Consider the following 15,313-nt stretch of genomic DNA (forward strand, 5'->3'; position numbering starts at 1 on the left):
CAATTAAATCGGAAGTCACGGCTTCTTGTACAAGATGAATCAAATTAATTACAAAGTCCGGAGTGTAGGATTTAGGGAGATCTATCAACGGGGGCCGAGCACAATGATTATAATTAACTCATAAATTTGTTATCACCTAAGAATTGAACTGTTTTGTTTTCGTTAGCCCTTCATATTACACGGGGAGTGAGTTCTCCAGTATTGTAGCTCCATGTTTGTACAGTAGCCCAGAGTGGACAAATCAAACACTGGCTCTAGGTAGAAAGAATTGGACGATACCACTTTTTTGTGACCCTTGTCACATGTTTTGGGTTCATTTAGCACTTTTATTTCCAGTTTCTCTCCTCCTTTGAGAGTGTCTGTGTGACTGTCATTATCTCAGGTGGATCTCAGCAACCAGGTGGCACACTGAATGGCTAATTCGAATTGATTCGCGGCCTGGACTATAAAAACTCTCCCTAACCTGCACTCTGGGCTCCCTCCTCATCTTTCCAAACAAATCCTGTTAATTTTCAAAGCTGCAGTATGTAGATGATTTGCTTTAGAGAGTTTTTGTTCATTTAAGATAAATAACAATTGTCGTAGCTTCAGAAGTAGCAGTAGTAGGAGAGATAAACCATTTTGTTTCACCTTTCATTTCTGTTTTCAATTACGAGCTTAGATTTAAGTTTTTTGTCAATTATTTGGTTTTGTTTTTGCAGGTAAGATTAGGTTTAAAAAAGAGATGTTGTGGTTTGTTGGTGAAGTTGTTAACAACACATTTGTGCCGAGTCCTTTCAAAGACATAATTCTCAAACTGTGTAACAAATATTGTTCTCCCAAAAAGAATAAATAAACAGCTAAAACATGACTCAACTAAAGTGCTTTTGCTGATTTCTATTTCCATTTTTACAGTACATAATGAAGAATATGACATATTGTATTTGTGGATTGCATTTTAAATTTCTATCTGTCCGACATTCGATCCAATGACTGATTCCCATACCTTTTCATGGTGGTTTAGTTTGTTTGCCATTGCCATCAAAGTTTCAGTTTTATACTTTGATTTGCCGAAATATGCAACCTCACCATTAGATGTCACTGAATCCTTCACACTGGTCCTATAACATTTGCTACAATGCTCTCTTTATGAGTGTATATTAAAACCTACTAAAAGTTGTTCAGTTATTTTATTTTTGTGTGTGCCTTAATATGCGGTTGAGGGAAAAAATGGACTGAGCCATTTCATTGTTAACGTTTATCAATGGATTTAAAAAATAAATAGAAGTAAAAATAGTGAACACAAAGAAAGAGAACGACAATGACAACGAGGAAGTGGAGAGGGAAGTTAAAGGACCCCACCGTGCAGTAAGCACAGAGGTGGGTCAACTCATGAGGTCTCTATACAGCTAACACTTTCACCAATTTATTATCTCGAAAGTGGGATGAATGGGCTTCCTGGATTTCATTTGGATAAGAAATGAGGCACAGCAAAGAAAACTGATCCGTCATCATTTCCATGTGCTCAGGACAGGCAATGAATGGCTCTTAAGAACACCATTTATTAAGGGCTTACGCTGTACTCTGTATCCCGCTTCCTCTTAAAATGTTCAATTGCACCACTGCTGGTGATGAATCAGGACATGGACTCTCAAATCCTCTGGGACAGAACCTCCGGGAGAAAGAATGAACCGCAGAATCAGCCCTCTGCATCAGTTTAGCCCCACTGGCGGCGGGGATAGCTCTATATTTTAACTCAGCCCTCTCGGTCTGTTCTTCTCGTTAATTTCATCACAGATAATTATCATACAAAAATCAACAACACCACACCCACACCATCGGGACATATTCAACCAAGAAAGTCTCTTGACATAAGAGATCGGTTTGGACATTTCGGATTTCTTGCACGTAGTATCTCCAAGTGGATGACTGCAACAGTTTTTAAAGCATGGTGGAGACCTTGAGTCCTTGAAAATTTGTTTTTTAGCTGATACCATGCCCATAATGTATGCTTCATGAATGTGCAAAGGCACCGTGAGAGAATCTTTTGAACATCCACACTAAACACTCATGTCTCAAAGTAGGCCGTAATTCAAACTATGGGGATGATATTCGCAAGGTGATACATCAGTCAGTCAGTCAGTCATCATCTAACCGCTTCATCCTCCACCAGAGGGTCGCGGGGGGTGCTGTGCCAATCTCAGCTACATCGGGCGATAGGCAGGGTACACCCTGGCCATCGCAGGGCCACACACAACTAGAGACAAACAACCATTCACTCTCACACTCACTCCCACGGTCAATCCAGAGTGTCCAATCCACCTAATCCCCACATTGTATGTTTTTGGACTGTGGGAGGAAGCCGGAGAACCCGGAGAGAACCCACGCACACACACGGGGAGAACATGCAAACTCCACGCAGAAAGGCCCTTGTTCCAACCGGGGATCGAACCCGGGTCTTCTCGCTGCAAGGTGAGAGTGCTAACCACTACACCACCGTGTGGCCCAGGTGATACATCATTTTTCAATATTGAGTTCACAATACCGGTGAAGTGGACAAATCAAGAAAAATGCTACTAAATCAAAAAGGTCACATCTATTAATACAACACATATCAATGCAACAATCAACTTGAAGTATTCAGAAAAATATACCCCCGCAATCCTGTTGACAATGAGGTAATGCCACAAAACAAAACAAAAAAACTTAAATTTGTGTTACAAACTAAACCCACTTTATTAAACCAGCCAAAAAATGAAAACCCTGCATGTGTTGTTGGTACATAATTGCCAATGTGTGTCAAGAATATTTCCAATATCAATACAGTGCTTTGATAGAAGAATCAATACTGTATCACGTAAATTGATTTTTTTTTTTACACCCTGTGAGGAACTGCTACCAATTTAATACGGTTCGCGGTCCTAACATGTGCTGATGCTCCTGCAATCACATTATCTGTCAGGAAAAATAAAATAACAAAAGTGGATTAAATGTGCTGCCCTGCGCCGTGTGCTTTAGACCGTGAGCTTAAACTGAGGCCGTGGTTTTTCTCTCCGAGTGCATTAACCACTTCATCATTCTCGTCGGACACAGGTGAATCTGTCTAAATGCATAAAAGATTGTCGTGAGAAAAATTGCGCGGTGGGGAAAAATCCATAGCTTAGCGAGACGGCAAGACGTAGCAGTTTGATTTATAGTCAGTCTCACATTGTCATCAGTTACAGCAGAGATAACGTAGATGGATAGATAATACGGCTGCTGCAGTTTCTGTATTTGTACTGGAACACATTATAAGATCATGTCCATTGGTAAATTAACCTAAAAATCTGATTACCAGCAGTGGATCCACTATAGAGTAATTACCTCCTCACTGTCCATTACTGGAGCTCCACATGGCTTGTGCACAGAGTGCAGCAGCTGATATACAGTATACAATAAGCACAATAAGCTTTATTTATCCACCTACTGTTAGAGACTCACCAAGCTAAATTAGCAGCATCTAGCTGCTGCTTTGGCCCCTTTTGTCACAACAATGAAGCATGTAATTGTTCTTTACACATGCACCAAGGCCAACCGCAATATTTACCCTGCAAACACTTCTCTCCATTTCTCTCTCTCTCTCTCTCTCTCTCAAGTCTTTCATGCATGCAGGCACATTTGCTCAGGGCTCTGTTATCGGGTGCCGCCAAACAAGCCGGTTTTGTGGCAGAGGTTCGTTATGTAATTGTTTGTGCAGCGATGGCTTGTACTTCACAGTGCTGTATCACAGACTTGCTACTGTCGGTAAGAGGGTTACTCTCGAACTGAGGACAGATTATAATTTTATAAAAACACAACCGAGAACAGTGGGCAGGTGAAGCAATTGAGATCTATAGGCGTGTTTCCTTTGCGGTTCGGAGCAGTTTGGCGCGGTATGTTTGCGTTTTCATTAGGAAAACCATTTTTTGGTACCTTTCCCTCGGGGTACCAGAGTAATGGTACGGGTGGAGCTAGACACAAGAAAGTCAGCTGAGTGGGCGACAGAAAAGCGTCACTCCCTTGGGACCGGTGTTTCTTCAACGTCCGCAGTCTATACTCATACAAAGCTTGACTTCTTGTGGAGACAAACTACAAACTACAAACTAAGCAGAAAAAAAAACAGCTGCTTTGTTGTCCATTGCGTTGCTGGCAACTGCATCAAATACTCATAGCAAGCTTTTCTAAAACATGTGTAGGCCTGGGCGATATAACCAAAAACGTTATTATAATGATAAAAAGATTCAAGTCAATACTGATAATTACAACAATAAGTTGTCTGATTAAAGATCCAAGATCAGCAATTTTATTGTTCTATTTTCTATTATGTAAAACATGCACCATATTGAGCTGATGTCTTCTGGCCGGGGTCCTTTGTGTCACATATGACGTTTCGAGCCCTTCGGTCAAAATATGGCGAAGTTACAGGGCACTTGGCGAATGGTCAAATTAACCAAAGATTCTGTGGCCATGGCCACTCCCTTTTTGAATCTGCTAAACCTTTTGATAACTCTTCATCTTTGATGGGTCTAGTACGAATTGACACTTTTTTTTATGTCAGTACGATTAACATGCTCAGAGTTCGTTCATTTACGAAACGTACACATTGCCAAGATGGACGACAAAAATTCAAAATGGACGACTACCTGTTGAGTTGAGGCCATGGTCGCGATATACCAGTTTTAACCAACGTTTAGTGGACCTGATAATAGCAAACACTAAAAGGCTGCTATTTATGTCCCATTATACTTCTATTTCACTTTGCCATGAACAAATTCATATCATTAACTTCTCTTCCTAGCATCATAGTTCTTTTTTGATGGTATGCTCCATCTTGCTTTCAATCCCTAACATAACAGAACATAATTGGTTCTTAACTGAAATAGTTGTGTGGAAAATCAAATCACAATTTGAAACCTTGGTTTTGCCGAGACTGAAGAAGATTACAGCCTTACACGTGTGTTTACAAAGCTCACAACTAAAGTGAAAATAATTGCCATGATTCCCTGCCTCTCTTCTCATCTTGATACTCAGTTAAGATATTTTAATTCAGCACATATTTCCATAAAGACCCTTTGTCTGTAATTTCCATGATCTCCACCTGTCAATCAGTCCTCCTCAGTTAGATGTGCAGCTCTGTGTGGTGGGAAAACCCACTCTCCCTAAAAACATCATTAGGCGGGCCGCACAACGCGAAGCTTCCCTGACAGCTTCTCGTCAACGAGGCGCCAGGTGAGCGAGGTGGAGGAAACACGCGCTCAGCCTCTCACCCTGTATACAACTGTTGACGCACGACGCACTGTTGCTGCGAGGGGGGGGGGCAAGCGTGGAGGCAAAATGGCAGACGACAGTGATAAACAGCATAGATTAGTCCACAGAGTCGCCTGTGATGATGTGCTGCAGTTGCTGCCCACAGGAGACGGCTGTGCACTTACACATTGCCCTCTGGTGGCTACATCTGTGTGTCCTCAGCCTGAAAAATGCATGTCTTATTTTTCACTGGATTGTATTCAAGATTAAAATGACTACATTTGATTTTCCCAGGGTTTTGGCTCAGTATAAATGAAAACAATAGCTGCATTATACTTCTGCATGATGACCTGGGTTTCCTTTATTGCAGCTCGTGAGACATTTTTGTCTTGTAAGCCTGTTTTATTAAGCCACTGGCGCTTTTTTTCCCCTGCTGCTCTTTCTCTTTGTCTGTAAAGGACTTTGTGTAATTTGGCCGCGTGAGCACAAACCCACCATCAGATTGGCACTTTACAGATTTAAGGCCTGAGGTTCTGACATTTTCCTCATACAGAGGCTGGAAATAGGAGACACATCACAGATGAGGTTCTTCTTATAGAAATAGTGCAGTTTATCACACACACACACACATGCACACACTGCTGCTGCTGCTGCTGCTCTTTTTCAAAAGAATGATCACATAGAGTAGCCACCAAGGTCATACCTGTATCGCTTTACAAATTCCAGGTTTCACTTAAACAGTAACGTTTAGTGGCACACACATTTGTAAAATAAATGCAGAAAAACCTCATAAAATGTAACAAGTGAGTGATCGCTCTCCTGAGACGGAGAGAAGTGCAATAGATGTCACTTAAAACAGCAAACATAAATGAATAAATAAAAAGCATTCAATATGTTTAAGGCATTATAGTAAAATATATACAGTATGACTGGCAGAGATCAGAGAGGGAGGGAGAGATTTAATGACAGCATTAGGGCCAGTCTGTTATCATTAATGAGATAGGAATCAAGTGTCCTTGTGACGATGAGACATTGCACAGAGAAATTAAATGTAAGAAAATAAAAGGTAAACACAAATATGTTAAAAATAGTACAAATTCCTAAACTAACTGAGAAAGACTGGATGGATGGATGACAGAATGATTAAGTGATTAAAAGAGATGTAAACAATGTAAAAAAAAAAGCATACAGTATATGGACGAGATCAAAATATCTAGTCTGGCAGCATTTAAACAGGTGATCACCAGAGGCTTCACAATACGGTATTGTAGCGATACTTATGCCACAATATGATATTATTGTAAGTTTTCCATCACAGTTAATGTGTTTTTTATCATGATAAGTCATAATGTTGTGTACTGTCAATAATTGATATTGCGTATTCATTACTGCTATGTATTCCAAAATGAAAGCACCATTGTCTAAAGCCAAGTCCACACATGACAGAGAGCAGAGGGAGGATCAGTACATTGATGCCACACAAAATATCGCAATATTACTGTATGTTGTAAAGATCTTTTCCTGCCCCACCCATGCCGCTTTACAGCCATGTTAAATGCAGTGTTTTCACATATCTGCACTTTACTTGGTTATTTATGTTTGGTAATGGTCTGTATTTATATAGCGCTTTTCTAGTCTTGATGAACTGCTTTACACTACAGTTTTGTCATTCAGTCATTCACACACTTCAAAATGAGGTTACGTGCCTTGCTCAAGGATAGACTAGTATGACCAGAAATTGAAGCCACAACCTTCCAGTTGAAAGCCCTACCACTATCCAATCCTTACTTCTAAAACTAAGACTTTTAATTGAGTAATATTCTACCATTAAGTCATTTTCTGGTTAGATACTTGTACTTTTACTCAAGTATCCCTCTAAGGTGCTTTATACAAGACTGGTTAAATGTTAAAATACTCTATCATCAACATTCTGCTTCATCACATAATCTGCCTGCATACAAACAATAACATTTACTTCCGATGAACACAACAGCGACTGATCACTGGTACCAGATACTGGCAGAGAAATTAGGTAAAAATCTTCCTAATCTATACCTAAACACTTCCTATGGTCATTTCCCCGTTGATGGAAACAGCGCAGTAGTTTTTGACTAACTTCACACAAACAGACTGGGAAAATTGGCAGTAGTAAAAAGAAAAGGCAAATAAATAAGACACAGAAAATGACTTTTTTTTCATGTATTTGCTCAAATGGCTCATATAACCCACACAATCAGTGATTTTACCCAAAAGTATGACGCAAATGATTAACTTTGCCATTTTCACAGCAGAGAGAGAAGTTCATCCTCAAGAGCCTTTAAGAGTCTAAATTAGACCATTTTTTAATATGGGTTTATATTTAACATTGGCCTTTTCTGATTTGATCTACATTTATGTGGAGTTTGGGTTCATCTGGGAGTTACCTGGATTTTTATTCTTGGTCTTTACTGGAGATATAAAGAAGATATATATAAGAATACACCTCAGATTGAAGCAGAAAACAGTGTGTTTCAGTTTAAGTGTGCTACATTCAGCAGTGGAGGTGAAATGGAAAAACAAGACTTCATAAGTCAATGTGAAACTGAATAAAAGAAAAAGAAAAGAATTGGGATTATTTTTGTGGTTGAATTTGTGGTGGATATATTTTAGAATTTCTAAGATTCCATAACTTTCAGGTGAAGGGTGTGGAGGTGAATTATTGGAGTGACCTTTGCTTTTTTAAGAGTAAATCAGTGTTTGACTGGAAATAAATCCATGTGCTATTTAGCACAAAGAGAGTGTGACATTAAAAACCTACTCCATCAGCACTGAGTCATTTAACTACAGCAGACTCTCAAAAGTATATATAGTGATCATATTACCGTGATTACATATAGGGCAGCCCGTGGCAAAGAGGAAAGGAATTGGGCTTAAAACAAAGGGTGGCCAGTTTAAATCCCGGGACAGGTTAAAGGCCCTGATACACTTCCACGTACAGCGCACACGGACCCAACGTGCACAGCGCACATGATGCCAATTGCGTCATCAATGTGCAAGCTGCAGCCCAGATTTTGGAACCGAGTGCAAAGAGTACATATATACATATACATATCTTTTTTTTTTTTATCTAAAAGAAAATGGCAAAAAAAACGAAATGTTGGGATGAATTGTGCAGCCTCACTTGTCTTATTATTCATTATTGTATTATTAAAAACATTTTGCTGTCAATAAAGTTTGATATTTTGACAAAAAATACATTTAAATTGGCGTGCAAAGTAAGGAAACACAGTGAAATAACCAAAGAAAGAAAGAACAGATCAAAGCAAAACAAAAGTCTCTTACCCTAAATGAGGTGTTTCTTCTCTGTTGAGTCGGTGACTTTGCCACTGCAGTTGAACAGCAGTTGAACCACAGTTTAACCTGCTGTCGCTTTAAACCGCTGCTCTCGCTGCTGCTCGCTGTAAACACATATATTGTTTTTTTATTTCACGTTTCCACAAACTTGTTGTCAAACCTTCACAATGTTTTATGGACTAACAGTTCCACACAAACACGCACACTTGTTTTGATTAGATGACGTGAAGTTTCCGCACATCTGTCATCCGGTCCACTCCGTGCAGCAGTGCCCCCTCGTGGCGGCGGTGGTTAACGCAGCGGTTGAGAATGGCAATTTCCACCACATTTTTTTGACTTTTTGAATAGCTTTACTGGTTCCATGTGTGTTTTCTAAATTGTTGTGATGAAATGGAAACAAACAGGTCAAGTTAATGGAGTCTTTTGAACAGAATTAAGACGAATTTAAGCTAAAATGATTGTACTGTTGTGCCACATTAGCATAAATGTGTGCGTTGGGATTCAGAATTTGGGAGCATGCTAGTAAAACAAATACATAGACTTGATATTTAAACGTCAAAGAATAGCTATTACAATAAGTTTTACCTTGAATTCATATTTAAATAGTTATCTGGTCCTGCACCTTAAACATTTCAAAATTTAAAGGTTTTATTGAGGTGTTTCTCAAGTTAAGGAAACATAAATTCAGAATGTTGTGCAACAGTGGAGCGTGTTAAGGGAGAACTAATGTGAAATATAAATGGATTTCAGTTTTGGGAATCAAACTAAGGACATTTAGAGGAAACACACATTTTCTTTCTATGTATCACCACATATGTCGTTTATCAGTCTGTATTTATTTAAATGTCACTAAAAAAGTGGCAAAATGTATTGCCTAGTTTTGGTATTTATTTATTTATTAACTTGTGGCACCGTGAGAGTAACGCAGTTTCAATCGCCCGTACTTCCTGTACATGTGGCAGAATTGACAATAAAGCAAACTTTAATATTAATCTTCACCATAAAGTCGCACCTTATGGGCAACCACTGATACAGCCTATGTCTATATTTTGGCCCCTTTAAACGGAACACATGCGAATTACAAATTAAACCGTTTATTTTCGTAGTTTGCCAGCAGTGAGATAAAGCTGCGGACAGTGTATTTGCTCATAATAATAAAAGAGCTGTTCCCCTGCCACGGATGGCTTGTTGTAACTGTGACTCCGGGCGAAACATATCCTTTCGCCCTCTTGTTTGTCTCGTGTAGATAATCAATTCCAGGCTGAAAAAATAATAGGGAGCAAACAGAGACATAAAAGTGCCAAAAAAAAAACAATTATCATTTTCACAACTTCATGATGTGATGAACATCCATCTCTTCACAGCTTCAGACGCACAAACCAGAGTGCAATCACATTTTCTTTTCGGTGGGGGGAGAAGAAGAAAAAAAAAAATCAGGATTTGTTCCCTCTTCTTTCTTTTTTTTTTTAAATCTCATTTTTCCTGCTCTGTCAGACACAATTGTTTCAGTTCAAAGGCAGCTGAGCAGAGAGAACTGGAGAGAGACGGAGAGAAGTTAATTCTCTCACTCTTCATTAATGTCAATAAGACGTTCTCTTTGGGGGGAATCGCGCTCTCTGACATCAGGGAGCCTGATTTGATGGCTGAATTGAGCCGGAAATTAGAACATCCCACGCTCAGCCCCGTGTATAAATGATGCTGAACATGATCATTTGAGCTGTGAAGACAAAAAAAAATAAAAGTTTATTTTGGACAGTCACAGTGCCATTGTAGTAAATTGTACAATAACAAAAATGTATTACACCGCTTTTGACTTTCTTCACGTTCCCTTTTATTCTGTGGTGTATTTTGTTTATTATATGTTTGTACAAGATTTGATTCCGCCCTATTTTATCTTGAAAAAAGCCTCCAGAACAGCGGTGTCAAACTGGGGGCCTGTGGGGCCACGTGTGCCCCCCCAATTGATGTGACCCACCACTTCTTATCATGTTATGATAAAAACATTGGCCATGACCTCCTCACCCTTTAAACACAGCGATGCAACTAAATATGCTTTCTAGCAATATTTTCATAACAGTGATATTTTCAGTTGTAATGGTCACATTATAAAATGTCTTACATTAAATACTTGTTTGGTGTTTGAATTACAGTTTGAATTACAGTTTAGATACATTACTGTTACTACCGTTGAATTATATACGTCATTCCCTATCACAAGCACTTTTACTTTGAAACTCAGTGAAACATCATCATGAATATCTTTACTACGACATCATGATGGAATATGGTGTTACAACGTTTTGTTTTATAAACAGCTTGGTTTTTTCCTGTAGGCCGGCCCCCGCTTCACCAGACCAGATGCTCATTGGCCCCCAGGTCATTTGACTTGAACACCCCCCCGCTCTAGAATCTGCTATAAACATTGTGTATATAGTCTATATAGTCTGTAAACTGTATCTGTCCCTATCAAATCAACCAGAATTATTATTTTCTTTAAATGCTCAATGACTGTTTTTAGTCTTGTTTTCTCTCATATTTCTACTTATTATGTCTTAAAAAAAATACATTTTCTGCTGGTGGTAATGCTAATTCTGCCAATGTGTAAATTATGTAAATTGTAATATGGCAGTTTTGATTGATGCACCCAAGTGGACAAAAAACTGTTGTTTTTTTTTGTCCTTTGCTATTGTTTTGCACTCTGACTGTATTTTCTTTACCACTTTTGCCATTTAACACTGTAAACAGATCCTGCTTTCCCTTTAATTATAAATATTCTGTTCCAATTACTCTGTCCAAACACGACACGAGACAATACAGATCACATGAATAATATATAGTGAGATAGACCAAAAAAACTAAAAAAAACGTGTGTTCGCAGTGAAGGCACTGCAGAGCTACATCACTGGTGCTTTACTGACTTTCATTCCGTGTCCATGGCAACATGAGCCTCAGAGACCTGGACCAGGATAAAGGAGGGTCAGGCGCTGCAGAGAGTTTCTCCATCACACTCTGGCCGACGTCACAGATTCCTCATTCTCTGCGTTACCCCAGTCGACTGAGAGGCGTGAGAGTTTGGAGCGGAGTGAGCACACAGACCTCACATTGTGTTGTTGCGCTCATTCTTCAGACAGATTCAAATTTGAGTTGATAACTCCTCTTGGGAGAGATTTGATTTTGAACCGTTTGCTCCGATTGGCAGCAATTTCCTCCCGAGCGCTCTGCCGTTCCCTCACATCCTGCTGTAAAATGTTCAGAGATATTATATCAGCAGTCGAGATGAATATAAACACACCGACGTTTCTGGAGTGGAAGGAACCTTATAGTGGAGTCACGGAAGTGTTTCAGATGCAGCCGCATACAATGATGAGCAGTTCACCTTATATAATTTTCTGGAAAGTAAATCATTTGTCACCGTTTATTTTATTCCCATTCAAGAAAAAAGGAAAACTGATGAGACAAACATCTTTCATTTTAGATCTGGGTCCAAAGCAGAGACTCAAAACTATACTTTCAACATTATTTCTGGTCCCTAAACCAACACAGAAAAGTGTTTTCATTTGTCCACAGGATTGTATTTCAACATATTTTCCACATTAGTCACAATAATAGTGGAAGTTAAGCTTGTGTCTTTTAAAGCAGACACGCGCTGATGTTAAAGACTAAGAACAAACAACACATTTTGTCTGATTTTGCTCAGAATAACAAAATAAAAGTCATCCTTGGCTTTGTGTCTTTACGAAACTCCTGAAGTTTGGAGCATCTGATTGTTTTTATCCACCTTCAATGATAAAAACAGCTAAATGCAGTTTAAGGGTAAATAAAACTTTACTTGAACTATATTCATACTTACCTCTGACCCTTAAGCTGCTGTATTTAATCCGTGATGATTTTTTTTCCACATCCCAGAATAGAAGAAGAAAACAAAACATAACAATGTTTTGTAAGAACGTTTCATTGTGGTCACAAAACAATTAAATTAAAACAACATAAGTGCAACTTAAGCGACATACAATAAAGTCACAAACAAGTCAGGAGTGTTACATTTTATTTGGTCTCATCTCCTTTTGAGCTTTTTCATTCGTTTTCTTTTTTTTCCACAGGTTAAAACCCATTATAATAGTCAAGAGAAATAAGAAGGTTGTTTTTTTTCACATACTGTATAGAGAAATAGTCCTCTTGACACACAATAACAACAACAACAACAGAAAAACAACAGTTGATTAGGCCCAGCCCAGTGCGAGATTTCACAAAAATGCAACAATAACAATATTTCAAAGCCCGATGACTGCAAAGACGTCTGACTCGCATGAGCAGCGGCCGTTCTCAAGAGATGGAGAAAATGTTCTGCCAGGGCAACGCCACAATTGTGTTATCACATCGCCTGGGTTGTAATAAAACACACATTTAAAAAAAAAAAAGAGAAATGAATCTGGAACAATTACAGTTAAAAGCAAATAGATACAAAGACAGAGGAGAGATCAACCCTGTCGACCATGTCAAAATAGCGACAAAGTCCAACTCTCCCTCTAGCAGTTTTATGCACATAAGAATTCAGTATGGGTGCCCCATGGGGACATTTGACGGCAAATTAGGTTTGGGATTCGACCGGGCAATTTTTTTGTGTTAAAAAAAACAACAATCATGTTGTTTTGAGGGGGATTTGGTCAAATTGGAGAAATGGAATATGGAGTTAATCGACCTTGTGTGAAGCACCCATACACGCACTTTAAATACTCCAGTGAAAACCTAGAAAACACTTTGTTCATACAAAGAAATCAACCCATCATCCTAACGTAGACTGCGTCCATGGCCATCTTAAAAAGGAAATAGCTTTAATCCAGTGTGTAAAAAAGATAGCCATTCATAAATATCCCCCAACAACCCACCCCTGCCCCTTATAAAATTTGTAAATGCCCCTGGCTTGCTGGTAGGAAGCTGTCAGAGGGGAGAAAAAAAAAGCCTTTTACAGTACTGTGATGATTTGAGTGGAAGAGATTTGACCAGTGAGTCTCGGGGAATTGTACCATCCAAACCGTTTATAACTGCCCTTTCGTATCGTTTAGAGTTCAGTTCTTCCAAACCAAGTGTGAGCACCTGAAAGAGACCGCCCACTGCTAAACACCCTCAAGCTACATTTAAATCATTTACTTACTGAATGTCCACGTTTATTAGCTAAAGCTGGGGGACACACTATGAGACTTTTTGCCCGATTTCACCCACGATTCAGTCCGGGACAGTCAACATGGCGAGTTGGCACAGAAATCTGTTAGTGTTTGAGGAGGCGATGTTTGTTTACCCTTTAACTGTCGCTCTCGTAGAGAGTTTGATGCACTGTGGTGCGTTAAATGTGTGATCCCCCCCGTCTTTCAGTTGTCATAAAACCGTCGGTTAGCGTGCGCTCCCAAGTCTTTCCAAAAATCAATAACGACTGTGAAAGTTGTGTAGCGTGTCCCCATCTTTAGACACAGTCAATTTTGTCACGTCGACGTACTCATTTCATTGGAGCTGCTACACGTGAAGCTTAGGGACAAAAGTAATGCATGTTTTTTCCAAATTTCAAGTCTGTCGTTTGAGCAAATTGAAATGACGTGCGCAGGGCAATGGCCAGTTAAATCCAACCCGTTCCACCCTCCAGAAACAGAAATGTACAGTGTGAGCAGATTCCGTGCGCCGGCGCTCACCAGGTAATTGAGTGTCAATGGCGAGACAGAACAATAATCACAACCGCGGGGGCTGCCGTATGCTGATGAATATGAGGGCCTAGGACTTAATCTCGCAGATAAAATCCATGTTTATTTTCTAAACTGAGCGCCAAGAGCCATCACCGAGGTCTTGGAAACAAATTGGACGTCCTTTCATGGCTTCTCTTCATTCGGTTTCTCTTGTTAGAGAAAAAGAGGACAGCAGATGGTGACCTTGGATGCACAATCTATAATGAATTAGAAATAATATTCACACACTAAAAGGCGGAATGTTAGCTCATGCACTCTGCGTTGCCGTTCGCAGACGCTGCTTTTGTCCGCGTCCCCGTGTGGTCAAAGAAAGGTCATATTTGATCATTTGGTCTCGGCCTGCTAATGCCGAACAAAGGCCAGGACAGGTGCTTCAGTTTCACACGAGCCAGAAAGAGCAATGATGTGTCTCTGGCACTGATTGCTGACACAAGGCTGATAACCATGTTTGTTTTGTAACAGCCGCTTAATTGAAGAAAAGCGAGGGAAGGTAAAGGAAAGTTGCTCATTTTTAAAAATTTAGCAGCAACTTGAGAACTGACTTGACTTTCTGTCTTCTTTATAGTTGGCAAGAGTTTTTTTGTTTGTTTTGTTTTGTTTTTTGACCAAATTTCCCCCCCGGGGTTCCATTTCTATCTGTTCAAGAGTGGGTCAACACAACACATGCCCCTGTTCAAAGTTGAAAGAAAATGATCACCCCATGCCACCCTGTCGTTACTGTGACTAACACTGTGCTTCTATTAATGTCGGTTTGCATGTTTATGAAATAGAATGAAATCACACCAAAGCATCTGGAGCAAAGCTGACAACAGACGAAGAAACATCTATGGTGTTGATTATTTCTTTCTCTGTGCGTAACCCCGATTTAGCGGTGCATGATTTACACTAAAGGAAGCTAAAAATAGAAGCAGCAAAGGCTTATCGCTCAGGTTAAAAAAAAAAAAAGAATGATGTTTATAACTCACAATGTTAGCTAAGTGCTAAGTGTGTTAAGCTACCAGTTT

This window comes from Solea senegalensis, linkage group LG3 (assembly GCF_019176455.1).
Source record: "Solea senegalensis isolate Sse05_10M linkage group LG3, IFAPA_SoseM_1, whole genome shotgun sequence".
Taxonomy (NCBI): Eukaryota; Metazoa; Chordata; class Actinopteri; order Pleuronectiformes; family Soleidae; genus Solea; species Solea senegalensis.